Here is a 13540-nt window from a genome sequence, read left to right as displayed (position 1 = left end):
CTTGTTTTGTGCACTAGATAAGAAAGAGTTTCATAGATTGTCTAATTGTGAAAGTGCAAATAAACTTTTGCACAAACTTGAAGTTGTTTATAAAGGGACGAATCAAGTGAAAGAGTCTAAAATTAGTAGGTACACTCGACAATATGAATTGTTCTAAATGGAACAAAATGTGAGTGTGTACTCTATGTATAGTAGATTTACGGCCATAGTGAACACCCCAGAAGCCATAGGAAAAACTTTCTCAAATAGTGAGAAAGCAAAGAAAATCATTAGGTCACTTTTAAAGGAATGGAGACCTAAGAGAACTGCTATTGAAGAGGCCAAAAATTTAAATACTTTACCTCTTGATGATTTAATTGGCTCTCTTATTTCATATGAAGAAGACTTAGCAGCAGAGAAAGGGCATGAGGAGAAGAAGAAAAACATTGCTCTCAAAGTTTCAAAATATGAGAGTGATGGGGAGAGTGAATCAAATGATGAGGAGTTGACCATGTTAGCGAGGAGGTTCATAAAATTTTTCAAGAAAACTGGTGAGCGAAGAAAATGTAAAAACTTCAAGAATCAAAAGGAGAAGAAAGAGGTAATCATCTACTATGAATGCAAAAAGTCTGGCCATATGAGATCGAAATGCCCACTTCTCAACAAACTCAAGAAGAAAGGCATGGTTGCTACTTCGAATGATAGCAATGAAGATTCAAGTGATGAAGAAGAATCGTAAGAAGTATCAATGAGGTAAGTGATCATACCTATGATGAATTATATGATACTTTTAAAGAATTACATGATGAGTTAATGAAAATTGGTAAAAAGAATATATGTCTTAAAAAGAAAATGGTAGAGCTCAAAAATGAAAATGAATCTCTAAGTGCAAAAGTTACATGCCTAGAATTAGAAAATAAAACTTACATGAAAGAGTTGCTTTATCAAATGAGAAACCTAACACTTCACATGAGCATTTAGAATCACACATAGATGACTTGAAAAATGAAAATGAAATGCTTAAGAAGAAGAGCAAAAATTTAAATTGGATTGTTTTAAAATTTACAAATGGGCAAAAGATGTTGGATAACATGCTTAACTTTAAAAAATGTGTGTTTGATAAAGGTGGACTTGATTATAAGCCAAATTTGAAACAAAAGTATTATAAAAACTACTTTATGAAGAGTACATCTATTAACAATCAAGTTGTATGTCATTATTGTAATCAAGATAGTCATTTGAAAAATAGATGTCATGTGAAAATAAATGCATATTATAGTGTGAAATGTATTTGGGTTCCAAAAGGAACTATTGTTAACACTTAAGGGCCCAAAAAAATTTTGGGTACCTAAGACTTAAGATTTTTTCTTGCAGGGCTTGAAGAAGAAGAAAAATAAATGGTACTTGGATAGCAGTTGTTTTAGGCATATAATCAGAAACTATGCATGGTTTTCAAGTTTCACCAAAATAAAAAAATAGTGGAGATGTATCATTTGGAGACAACTCAAAAGGAAAAATTCTTGGAATTGGTAATGTCGGTAAAATTTCCTCAACTCTAATTGAAAATGTGTGTTTGGTTGAAAGTTTGAAACACAATTTAGTTAGCATTAGTCAATTGTGTGACAAGGGTTATAAAATTATTTTTGATAAATCTAGATGTGTTATTGAGAGTGAATATGATGGCAAGATTTTATTTGTTGGAAATAGATGTGGTAATGTTTATACCATTGACATAGAATGTGAATCAACTCATGATAAATGTTTTTCAGCATTGCATGATGATGGTTGGTTGTGGCATAGAAGATTAGGACATGCAAGTATGGATTTAATTTCGAAGATTTTCAAAAATAATATAGTTAAAGGTCTTCCAAAATTTGGTTTTAAAAAAGATAGAATTTGTGAAGCATGTCAATTTGGTAAACAAATCAAAACCTCGTTCAAAAGCAAAAATTATATTTCCACTTCAAAACTTCTTCAACTACTTCATATAGATTTATTTGGACCTTCAAGATATGCTAGTCTAAGTGGAAAGTATTATGCCTTTGTAATTGTTGATGATTTTTCAAGATACACATGGGTATTTTTCTTAGTTAATAAGGATGATGCTCTTGATATTTTTAAAGTATTTTTTAAGAAAGTTCAAAATGAAAAAGGATATGGTATTCCATGCATTAGGAGTGATCATGGAGGAGAGTTTGAAAATCATGCATTTAAAAATTTTTGTAATGATTTTGGCATTGAACATCAATTTTCATCACCTAGGACTCCACAACAAAATGGAGTTGTTGAGAGAAAGAATAGATTTATTCAAGAAATGGCTAAGACCATGTTAGATGAAAATGCATTACCAAAATATTTTTGGGCCGAAGCCGTCAACACCGCTTGTTATGTTTGAAATCGAGTGTTGATTAGACCTCATCTCAATAAAACTCCCTATGAGCTTTGAAAAGATAGAAAACCCAACATTGATTATTTCAAAGTTTTTAGATGCAAATGTTTTATTTTGAACACAAAAGATAATCTTGGTAAATTTGACCCAAAATCTGATGTTAGCATATTTCTCGGGTATTCAAACTCAAGCAAAACTTATAGAGTTTATAACAAAAGAACTTTAGTTGTAAAAGAGTCTATGCATGTTACATTTGATGAGTCTAACCCTTCCTCCACGTAGAAAGTTATTATTAATGATGATGCAGATGAAAAGCCTCAAGAAGATTCATCAAGGGATAGCTAAAAGGATGCACATCCTGAAAATCAAGAGGAGCAACATGAAGAAACAAATGCGGAGGAACAAGAAGGTACCTTTTAAACACTCTCCAAGGAATGAAGGTATGTTTCTTCTCATCCTAAAGACTTGATTTTAGGAGATCCCTCAAGTGACATAATAACTAGATCATCATTTAGAAATACTTGTGAACATATTGCATTTATATCTCAAATTGAACCAAAATCATTAGGGGATGAGGAAAATGATGAATCTTGGATTATAGCAATGCAAGAGGAGTTAAATCAATTTGAGAGAAATAATGTTTGGGAATTAGTTCATAAACCAGAACATCAATCCATTGTAGGCACTAAATGAGTATTTAGAAATAAAATAGATGAATCTGGTGTGGTTGTAAGAAATAAAGCTAGACTAGAGGCTCAAGGTTACATCCAAGAAGATGGAATTGATTTTGATAAAACATTTGCACCTGTAGCTAGACTAAAATCCATTAGGATGCTATTAACATTTACATGTTATAAAGATTTTATTTTATTTCAATGGATGTCAAAAGTGCTTAAATGGGTATATTATGGAAGAAGTGTATGTGAAACAACCTCATGATTTTGAAAATGAAAAATTTCTAAATCATATTTATAAGTTATCAAAAGCATTGTATGGATTAAAGCAAGCACCTAGAGCATGATATGATAGGCTTACGAATTTCTTGTTAAATAATGGTTTCTCGATGGGTAAAGCGGATACCGCTCTCTTTGTAAAGCATAAGAACTAAGATATACTTGTTGTTCAAATTTATGTTGATGATATAATCTTTGGTTCTACTAATGAATTATTGTGTAAAAAATTTTCATCTTGTATGAGTAAAAAATTTGATATGAGTATGATGGGAGAGTTGAAGTATTTCCTTGGGCTGCAAATAAAATAAAATGAGGAAGAAATTTTCATAAATCAAGGCAAGTATGTGAAAGACCTACTCAAGCGATTTGACATTGATGACTCAAAGACCAAAAGCACTCCAATAATCACAACAACTAAGCTTGACAAAAATGAAAAAGGCAAAGAAGTGGATATCAAAACGTATTGAGGTATGATCGGATCTTTACTTTACTTAACCACAAGTAGACCCGATATCATGTTTAGTGTATGTTTGTGTGCAAGATTTCAATCATGTCCTAAGGAATCTCATTCACTTGTTGTAAAAAGAATTTTCCGTCATTTAAGTGGAATAATAGATCTTGGCCTTTGGTATTCTAGAGGAACTCATATAGATTTAATATGTTATTCGGATGCAAATTTTGCTGGATACAAAGTTGATAGGAAAAGCACTAGTGGAACTTGCCATTTACTAGGTCATTTACTTGTTTCATGGTTTAGTAAGAAACATAATTCTATTGCACTCTCAACCACCAAGGCTGAATATATCGCAATAGGGAGTTGTTGTGCACAAGCACTTTGGATGAAACAAACATTTAAAGATTATGGCATTAATCTTGAATAAATTCCTATTAAGTGTGATAACACTAGTGCTATAAATCTTTCAAAGAATCCCATTCAGTACTCTAGAACCAAGCATATAGAAATTAGATATCATTTCTTAAGAGATCATGTTCAAAAAGGACATATTGCATTAGAGTTTATTTCCATGGAAAAATAATTTGCCGATATTTTTACAAAACCTCTTTGCGAAGATCAATTTTCAAAAATTCGGCATGAACTTGGGATGATGAAATTTTCACATTAATATTTCTACTCATGTTATTAAGTCTAATGAAATTGTTTGATCGATGATTTGATGATTTTTTATGACTATGAAGTGTTTGAGCATGATAAATAAGTGAGGTGTTTGTATTATTATTCTTTGAATGTATGTATAAATTAATTGTTTAAATACATGTACTTTCATGAATTATGTATTAAACTGGTCCTTAAAATATTTTGGATCAATGAAATGATCTTGAAGTTTATTATTTGTGGCCAAATACTAAAATAAATGTGTGAAATCATAAGTTGTAGAAAACAGATTGCCGTTATCTCAATAAACGACTAACCGTTTTCAGACAGAAACCTTGGCAAGCATTCTGGACGCTGTCGGTTCGCCGACATCACATTAATGGCTCACTGTTTGAAAGAAAATTTTTTTGGGATGCTTCCTGGAAGCTGTCGGTTCGCCGATATCTCTATAATGGTTCGCCGTTATCATGCGATAAGTGCACAATGACCAGTCTTCTTCTTCATTTAGTTTTTGAACCGTTTTTCTCTCTCTCTCAACCCACGACTGCAACTTCTTTTTTCTGTCAAATCCACCATTTTTTCCTGCTCTCTTTCACCAAATTGAAGCATTACAAACAATTTTTATCCTCTTAGAACCTTTCCCACCGATTAAAACTAGTTTTGCTTCAAAAATTGAAAAATCCCCTTTCTAAAACCCGAGCACCCACAGAGTCATTCTTGCCCAATTTGACCTAAATTTCTTCCATTTCCCATCCAATTTCAACTTGTAATCACTCTCTCATCTCTTAAACTTTATTTCTACCGATTTAAATTCTTCCAAAATAATTAATGGCTTCACGACCGGGGCGTGTCTGAACCAAGCAAGCAGTTCCAAGCAATCCCAATTCCTCCAGGCCTCTTTCTCAAGATTTTGACAGCCTACATTTTCTAAATGGTCAACTGGCTCAATGATTTCACGAGAACTTCATAGGAAAAATGGTAACTTCGTCATTCTATATTAATATTGACGACTTCTCTGATATTACTATATGTGCTAGAACTTTGCCTCAAATGCTAAGACAATGAGACGAAGCCTTAGGCATTGAAGAACGAGTCTATGAAAACTTAGTTAGGGCGTTTTACTCTAATATAGAGATTTCGGTTAATAAAAAAGATAGGGTGATCATGACACATGTTGGAGGTGTTAGGATTGAGTTTGATGTGTTTGAGCTTAGTCGTATTCTCGGAATCTCTAATGAGGGGCTAGACCTGTATACTTCCAGAAAAGAGCTTTATTTTAGCCAGTTTACTCACCTTGAGGGCGTTAGGAATATCTGTAGACGACTTGATCTCTCTAATGAGGTTGCTCATTGTCCTTTTGGTCTCAATTGTTACCATTCCTGGTCAGTATTCTTCACAATATTATACAACACATGATTACACCTAGGCAAGGACATAGTGATGATGTGACTAGATTATATGTTGGTTTACTTTACTCTCTCATCCGAGAAAGGAAAGTGGACCTTCCATTCCTATTATGCGTCACATGCTCTCTACCCTTGTTGTGTCTAACAAGTCTCTTCCATATGGTAGTATTATCAGTAAGATTCTTAGACACTTTCATGTTCCCTTGACCGAACCTGTCTATGTTGAGACCAAAAAGATGGGTAGGGAAATAATTTCGAGGATTGGTTTTCATTGGAGGCAAGGCAAGTGCATCAAGATTAAATCCTCTAAGAATAAGGATACTTTGGTAGCTCCGGATGATAACCGCACGCTCAATGACGTTTATTCCGATGATAAGTTACCTGACTTTTGACTTGGAGCTAGACCTCGTGCCCCTCGACGAGCAGCGGGGCTGCAGCAGCCCCGTCTTAGGATGAAGAGCCAGCCGAGCTAGCTGTGCCTCCTGCAACATCTTCTGTTTCTGAGGACCGCCTTCAGCAGTTCTTCTACAAAGTGGATGCACTCTCCCAGCAGCAACATCAGCTTCAATCCGACTTTGTGACTTTTCCGCAACAGATGTTAGATCAGCAGATGGAATTACTTGTTGGACAACGCCGTATTCTTAGTCACATTGGTTATGATCCCGACAGTTCCTCTTCACCACCCTTATCTTAATTTTCTGCACCTATGCATTTCGCACAAACATTACTCATCTCATGTAGTTGTTATAATACTATTTGGTTTTTTATTGTGCTTGTGATGCCTTTATGATGATTTTGTTGGATATGTGAATTTTGTTTATGATTGAGTTGATTTTGATGACATGTTTGGTTTTTGCTTATGACGATGTTGAATTTGTTGGTACAGAGGTTGGTTGCTAAATTGGAGTTTATATGGGAGTGTTTTAACTACTTTGTCTTTGGGGATATGTTCATTTTTAAGGGGAGATTCTGCTGAAATTTTTTTTACGACATAAGTAATCTCTGAACTTCTCTTTTTAATCTCTTTGGGTTCATTTCTTTTTTATGATGAAGGGAGAGATAATTTATATATAATCTGTTGAATAATTTTCTATTTATTAAATTTATTTTTGTGTGGTTAAAAATAGATGGGCACATATTTAGGGGGAGCTAAATTCTACAAATATTTTACTTAGAGGGAGCACATAATTAGGGGGAGCAAAATTGCACAAGCATTTACATGAAACGTTTGTCATCATAAAAAAGGAGGAGATTGTTAACATAAATATTTCTTTAATATTAATTTTGATGATAACAAACTTGATTAAGATTGATTTAAAAGATCAAATTATTCTTTCGTATAGTTTTCATACTATAAAGACTTTATATTTAATAAAAAGTAATTTTATGATTTTCATGTTAATGTTTTAAATTGAAAAAGTTTTAAGAACTTTGAAATTAGCAAATATTGCTTAAAATTCTGGAAATAGAATTATTTGTCAAGATTTATAAAGTTTTGGGACATAGTATAATTTTATGAAGTTTTGGGTCAAACTGTAAATTTTGCAAAAATAGTTCACTGTAGCAGTCACTATAGAAAACAGCGATCCGACATCTTGATAATGGCTAGCCGACATCGAACAGAATTGAAGATTAGCCTCTGGACAGTAACGACTATCCGACATCCTGATAACGACTAACCGACATTGAACAAAATTGAAAGATTGGCCTCTGGACTCTAGCGACGATCCAATATCTTGCTAACGGCAATCCGACAATTTAAAATTATGTCCAACGGTAACTTAGACTAGTGAAAACAGTGATCCAACTTCCAGATAACGGTGATCCGACTTCGTGCAGAAAGTCAATAACGGCTAGTTTTTCAGCTCCAACTATAAATAATCTCATTCAAATTCAAACAAATGTTTATCACAACACAATCATTGAACTTATAATCGAGAATACAACCTTCATAGAGTTTTAAACACATTTTTGCTTCATTTATTCACATATTGGGCATTGATTTGTAATCTTAAGTATTGTGTAAGTGAAGAGCAAATTTATAATTTTTGTTTTGAGTGATTGTAAGTATTGTGATACACTTGGGTTAAGAGATTGGAGATAATCCTCTTATTGTAAAGGTTCATTGACACCTTGGAAGTCAAGTGTAACCATTTGAAGCATTGGAGGCTTGCTTAGTGAAATCCTCGAGCCTGGAAAGCTTGGAGGCGTGGACATAGGCGAGGTTGGCCGAACCACGTAAAAATCTCTGTGTTTAAATCTCTCTTTCCTTATCTTTTTATATTGTGATTGATTTATTTGTTATTGCTTTAAATTCGTTGTAGATTTGCATTGAGTTTTTTGTTTTAGAATTGAATAATTTTTAGAATCTCAATTCACCCACCTCTTGGATTGCATAACTAGAATTTCAGGAATGACCTGGGATTCAGAATTGAGTGGAATTATAATGGGCTGGAATGAGAATGAGGAAGGGGAATCAGAATAAATAGTTTACTTTAGTTGTGGGAATCATAATCATAATGAACTCTATTCTCATTGATGTATTTATTTTATCTTGGAACCAAAATGAATTGTTGTAAGTTATTAAACTGACATTATCTAATTATTTTCATTATTTTTAATAATAATAATAATAATAATAAAGCAATGATAAAATGAGAATTTCAAAATTGAAGTAGGGGTAATATGGTCACTTTAAAGAATGAGATTATCATTCTCACCTCTCCATGGGAATGTGAATTCTAGTAATCAATCGCAATATTAGATAGGGCCCACCACTTTAATTCATATTTCACATTTCATTTAAGTAAGTAAACACATCATTTATTCTAATTCCTTAATTCCCATTTACATTCCCAATAAGTAAACACACCATTAATCTATTTAAGATTGATAAAGTCTCACCACTATCATTTCAAGGACCACAAATTCATCAAAAAACAGAATATAAGAATAATTACTGAACCACTGACCCATCTAAAAACACAAGCTAAAAAAATTCATCTTATTTATCTTGTCAAATCAACCTTTTAGTGAGAATCTTCCGACTGACAAATAATAAATAATAAATAATTTTACACTTAGAAAATAATGCAAAATCTACATTTTAAAAAATAAAATGTTTTTAACAAGTTCATGGATTAGCTTATAGGATATTAGGGGTTTAGTCTAACTGAACGCCGAATTATAAGGGCTTAGAAAAGCCAAAAATCAACCCACTCCATATAGATTAGAGTAGTAATATTCAATCCCCATATTTTATGTCACAAAATCCCACTTTCTTTTATACCCCATTAATTTTAAAAATTACCCTCTTATCTAATGGGACTCCACTTTCTTCCATCATCATCTACGTCTAAATTTACTTATATTTTGTTAGAATTATCTTTCTTTCTTTCTAAAGAATTGTATTAGCGTACTTAGAGCAAGCCTATCATCCATTATTTTCTTCTTTTTTTTTAATTATCATCTATTATGTAATTGTCTATTAGAGGCTCTTTTAGGCAAGTAAATTTCTAAAGTTCAATATTTTAGACTGAAAGAGAAATTAAAAAAGAAGAAGTAAATATGAAGACTAAGATTCTATTGTATTTCACATCAAATCACTATAGAATGAATGCATTATTTTATTTCAAAAAATAAAAATATTTGACGCTTATAACATGCAAGTAAAAATACGGAAGAGAAGAGATGCTATGTTAATAGATTTGATTGGAAAGTAAATACAACATAGTAAATACATCACAATTTTTTTCTTTTATGGTAATTTCAATATTACATGGATCTCATGAGATGAAAGTTGGGGCTTAATAACTACACTTATAGACTATAGAGTGTGGAGCCATTGGCATCCTTTTGAAAAACTCATAAAACCCTTTTTCTACATAGACAATTATAACCTTGGATGAAGTTACATAAAAAGATAATATATTTCTTTCTCTTTCTCTCTTTTTCTTTTTGGAAAAATGGATATTCATTTAAGAACTATAGAAGATTTACAGATATCTTCCAGAACATCCTTCAGCCATATTCAAGGGTATGTTAGCCATATTATGAGCAGCAACATTCCAAGATATTGGAAAATAGAGCACTTTAAATTTTATACTATCTTTAATTCTCTTAATATTTTATAAGATTATATACTAAATCTCCTTAAAACTGCTCATCTTCCTTAACACACGAGTCCAATATAAAACCAGGTGATACATGGGCCCCAATGGACTTTTGAAAAATTTCAAAGTGTGATTTTAAAAAGCTTTGGGGCCCGTTTGGTATTGTTTTTGAATTTTTATTTTCTGAGAATAAAAATGAAAATGAAAATGGTGTTTTGCAGTTACTGTATTTCAAATTTAAGTATGCGTCTGGTATTATTTTTTGTATCCTGTATTTTAAAACTGAAAACAGTAATATGCATTCGGTAGACACAGTTGAAAATGATAAAAACAGAGAATATGCGTTCGATAATACTTTTTTCAAAAACAATTTTTACTATTAAGAATTTACTGTTAACATAAATATTTCTTTATTATTGATTTTGATGATAACAAATTTGATTAAGATTTATTATTAATCTTTTAAAAGCTCAAAATAGTTTTCATATACTTTTAAATCATCATTCTCACTTTATAAAGGCTTTATTATATATTCTATGAAAATATTTTTTGGTTATTCTCATGTTAATGGTTTCAATTGAAAAAGCTTTGAGATTTTTGATAATAACAAGTATTACTTAAAATCCTAAAAATGGACCTAATCAATAAGTTTTATAAAGTTTTGGGCCATAGTATAATTTTACAAAGTTTTGTGGTCAAATTAAAATTTTACAAAATAGTTACTATAGCAGTTACTGTAGAAAACGGTGATCCGACATCTTGATAACGGCTCGCCTACATCTAATTGAAGATTAGTTTCTGGACACTAACGGCGAGCCGACATCTAGATAACGGCGACCTGACAATTTGAAAATTCAGCCCAATGGCGATCCGACAAATACAACATAATAATTTAAAACAAAATTATTATAAAAAATTTACATGATAATAAAGTTTTAGAATTAACATTAATTAAAAAAAATTACATTGTCATTGTTTTTACATCATAATTAAGATATATATTACAACACATGATTTAAACAAAATAATTATAAAAAAAATACATGATAGACATTATACATTACGTATGTAATCATGCCACTAGAAGCTGCAATTCTATCTCTTGTAGCACTCATCTCGGCGACACTTGCTGGAGATAAATCAATATTAGTAAGTGGCCTACTAGTGTCTCCTTCTTCGTTGGTAACCAAATCTTGCACATCAAAATCCCCAAATAACCTATCACTTGCATTTTCTTGTCGAATAAAGTTATGTAAAGCGCAACACGCAATTGGAATTAGACGTTGCTTACGTAAACTATAATTATGCATATCCCTTAAAATTGAAAATCGCGCTTTTAAAACACCAAAGCACCGCTCAATTACATTACGCAATGATGAATGTCTATTTAAAACACCAAAGCATCGCTCAATTACATTACCGTGTTTGAAACAGGATCCCAACCAAATCCAGTATGAGCTACTAAGTCAGAAAACTCTCGATGTTTTTTGCGCAACCTATTAAACTTGGACTTAAGTTGCCCTACATTGAATCTTTTTTGGCATTGTTCTAACAACTCATCACTTATAGTGTTCCAAATTTTCTTAGTGAAAGTTAATGTTTGTAAATCACCCTTTTTAACATGGTCATGTACAATACGAATAAAAACGGTTTCGGTCCGGCTAGACCAATCAGCCTTATCCTCAACATCAACATCATGTGAATCCATATCTTGAAAAATTAGAAAACATAACACATATCAAATAATGATCAAATTCAACATAACATATACATATTTCAGCAACATGTCATACATTAAAAACTGAATGGTACCCGAAAAAATAAAAAATCAAACATATATCAAATATTGATCAAATTAAAAACACTACTATTAAATTTTTAGATATAAACATACAATTTTCAGTACATGCTATTAATCCCCCACTCAATTTTCAGTAATGTAATAACCCCCAATACGATTAATCTACAATACTCTAGTTTCAGTACATGCTATTAATCTACAATATCATCGTATTAAAAACAATTAATTAGTTGAACAAAAAAAAAGAAGGGTGTTTCGGAACCTATTCAACCCACGAGTTCTATCACCAGTCATGACCAATTCCTTATTTTATAGGGTAATTTTTACCATATTTTATTAGAGAAACTAAAGTGAGATGACAAAATAATTGAATAAAAATTAAAACATTTTCCATTTCGTCAAATACGCATCATAATTTCACATTCAACATCTCCTATTTGTTTGAGGTCCCTTTAATAAACCAATAAACTCAAATTAAGCATCTGTATAAAAGAATTCCCACAAGAAATTGTTTGTTTTAATAGATTTAATCTCTAAAATAAATGAGGAAAAATCCTAGTAGGTTGGCCAAAATTTGTCACTATATATGAACAACCTCAGAAATTTCCAGAAGCTTTAAAAATCACTCAAATCATCTCTCAAAAATTTCAGCTCATAAACAAAATAAATACCGGCAAGTGACAGATCCGGGAGAGCAACAATGGTTGGGCAAGTGCAGATCCGAGTGAGCAACAACGAAGCAGCAGTAGACGAAGATCCGAGAGAGCAAGTGTAGATCCGAGAGAGGAAAGACGAAGTAGCAGCAGCTGGATGGAGACGCGGTAGCAGTAGCTGGACGGAGTCGGAGCAGTAGCAGCTAGACGGAGTCGGAGCAGCAGTGGTTACGGCGGAGAAAGAGCAGCGGCAGTGGCTAGCACACCAAGAGCGACCAAGAGAGAGTGGATCGGGAGAGAAAGATGTTGGGTGAAGATAGGGGAGGGAGAGAGTGCAGATTTGCTGCAACTGGATTGAGAAAATTGAGGGGAAAGAGGGAGCTGCAGTGAACTGGATTGAGAGTGAGGGCTGCAGTGAAGAGAAAAGTGAGAGCTGCAGGGTCACGATTTTTTTGTTGTTTTTTAATTCATTTTTAGGTTTAGTCTGTAAAATTTGGAGAACATGTTTAACTTGTTTTCAGTTGTGTAGTTATAATAATGAATCTGGATTTTGTGTTTTGTAATTTGTTTTGTGAAAAAAATCCACCGAACATGTTTTATGTCTGTATTATAAAAATGAAAACGAAAACATGGCTTGAAAAAGGGTACCGAACAGGGCCTTATTTTCTTTGAAAATTTTAAAATTGCCTTATCTACATTTTGAAACTAAGAAAATGCCCCAACTAATTTTAGAAAGCTTCAACCTACTACATAATTGAAAGCTCAATTCTGATGGGGGTCTCTTTTCTCATTTTTTTTTTTTATGAAAAACAAAATAGGAGTTCAGAGTGGTTCACTATGACTCTTCAAGTCACTCAATAAGTGTTAGGTAGCTTTATCAAAGTTTCACTCTCTATTTCAAGTTAAACTCTTCCCAAGTGGTTGGTAGAGATAAATAGAGTAATAGATAGTGGTAGGTAGCGAGTAAAGTTTCAAACATTTTGCTAGTGTTTTCAATGCTGTCTTAAAAGATGGACACTGAGAAGCTAATTAAAAAATGCAAAGCAATATCGTCGAATAGAGAAATAAAAGGAAAAGTAACTTTCAAAAGCAAAATGAAGGAAAGAAAGAAGGAGAAGATATTTGCAGGCTGC

The sequence above is a fragment of the Citrus clementina genome, unplaced genomic scaffold (assembly GCF_000493195.1).
Source record: "Citrus clementina cultivar Clemenules unplaced genomic scaffold, Citrus_clementina_v1.0 scaffold_6, whole genome shotgun sequence".
NCBI classification, from domain to species: domain Eukaryota; kingdom Viridiplantae; phylum Streptophyta; class Magnoliopsida; order Sapindales; family Rutaceae; genus Citrus; species Citrus x clementina.
Note: the sequence above shows the minus strand (reverse complement) of the source record.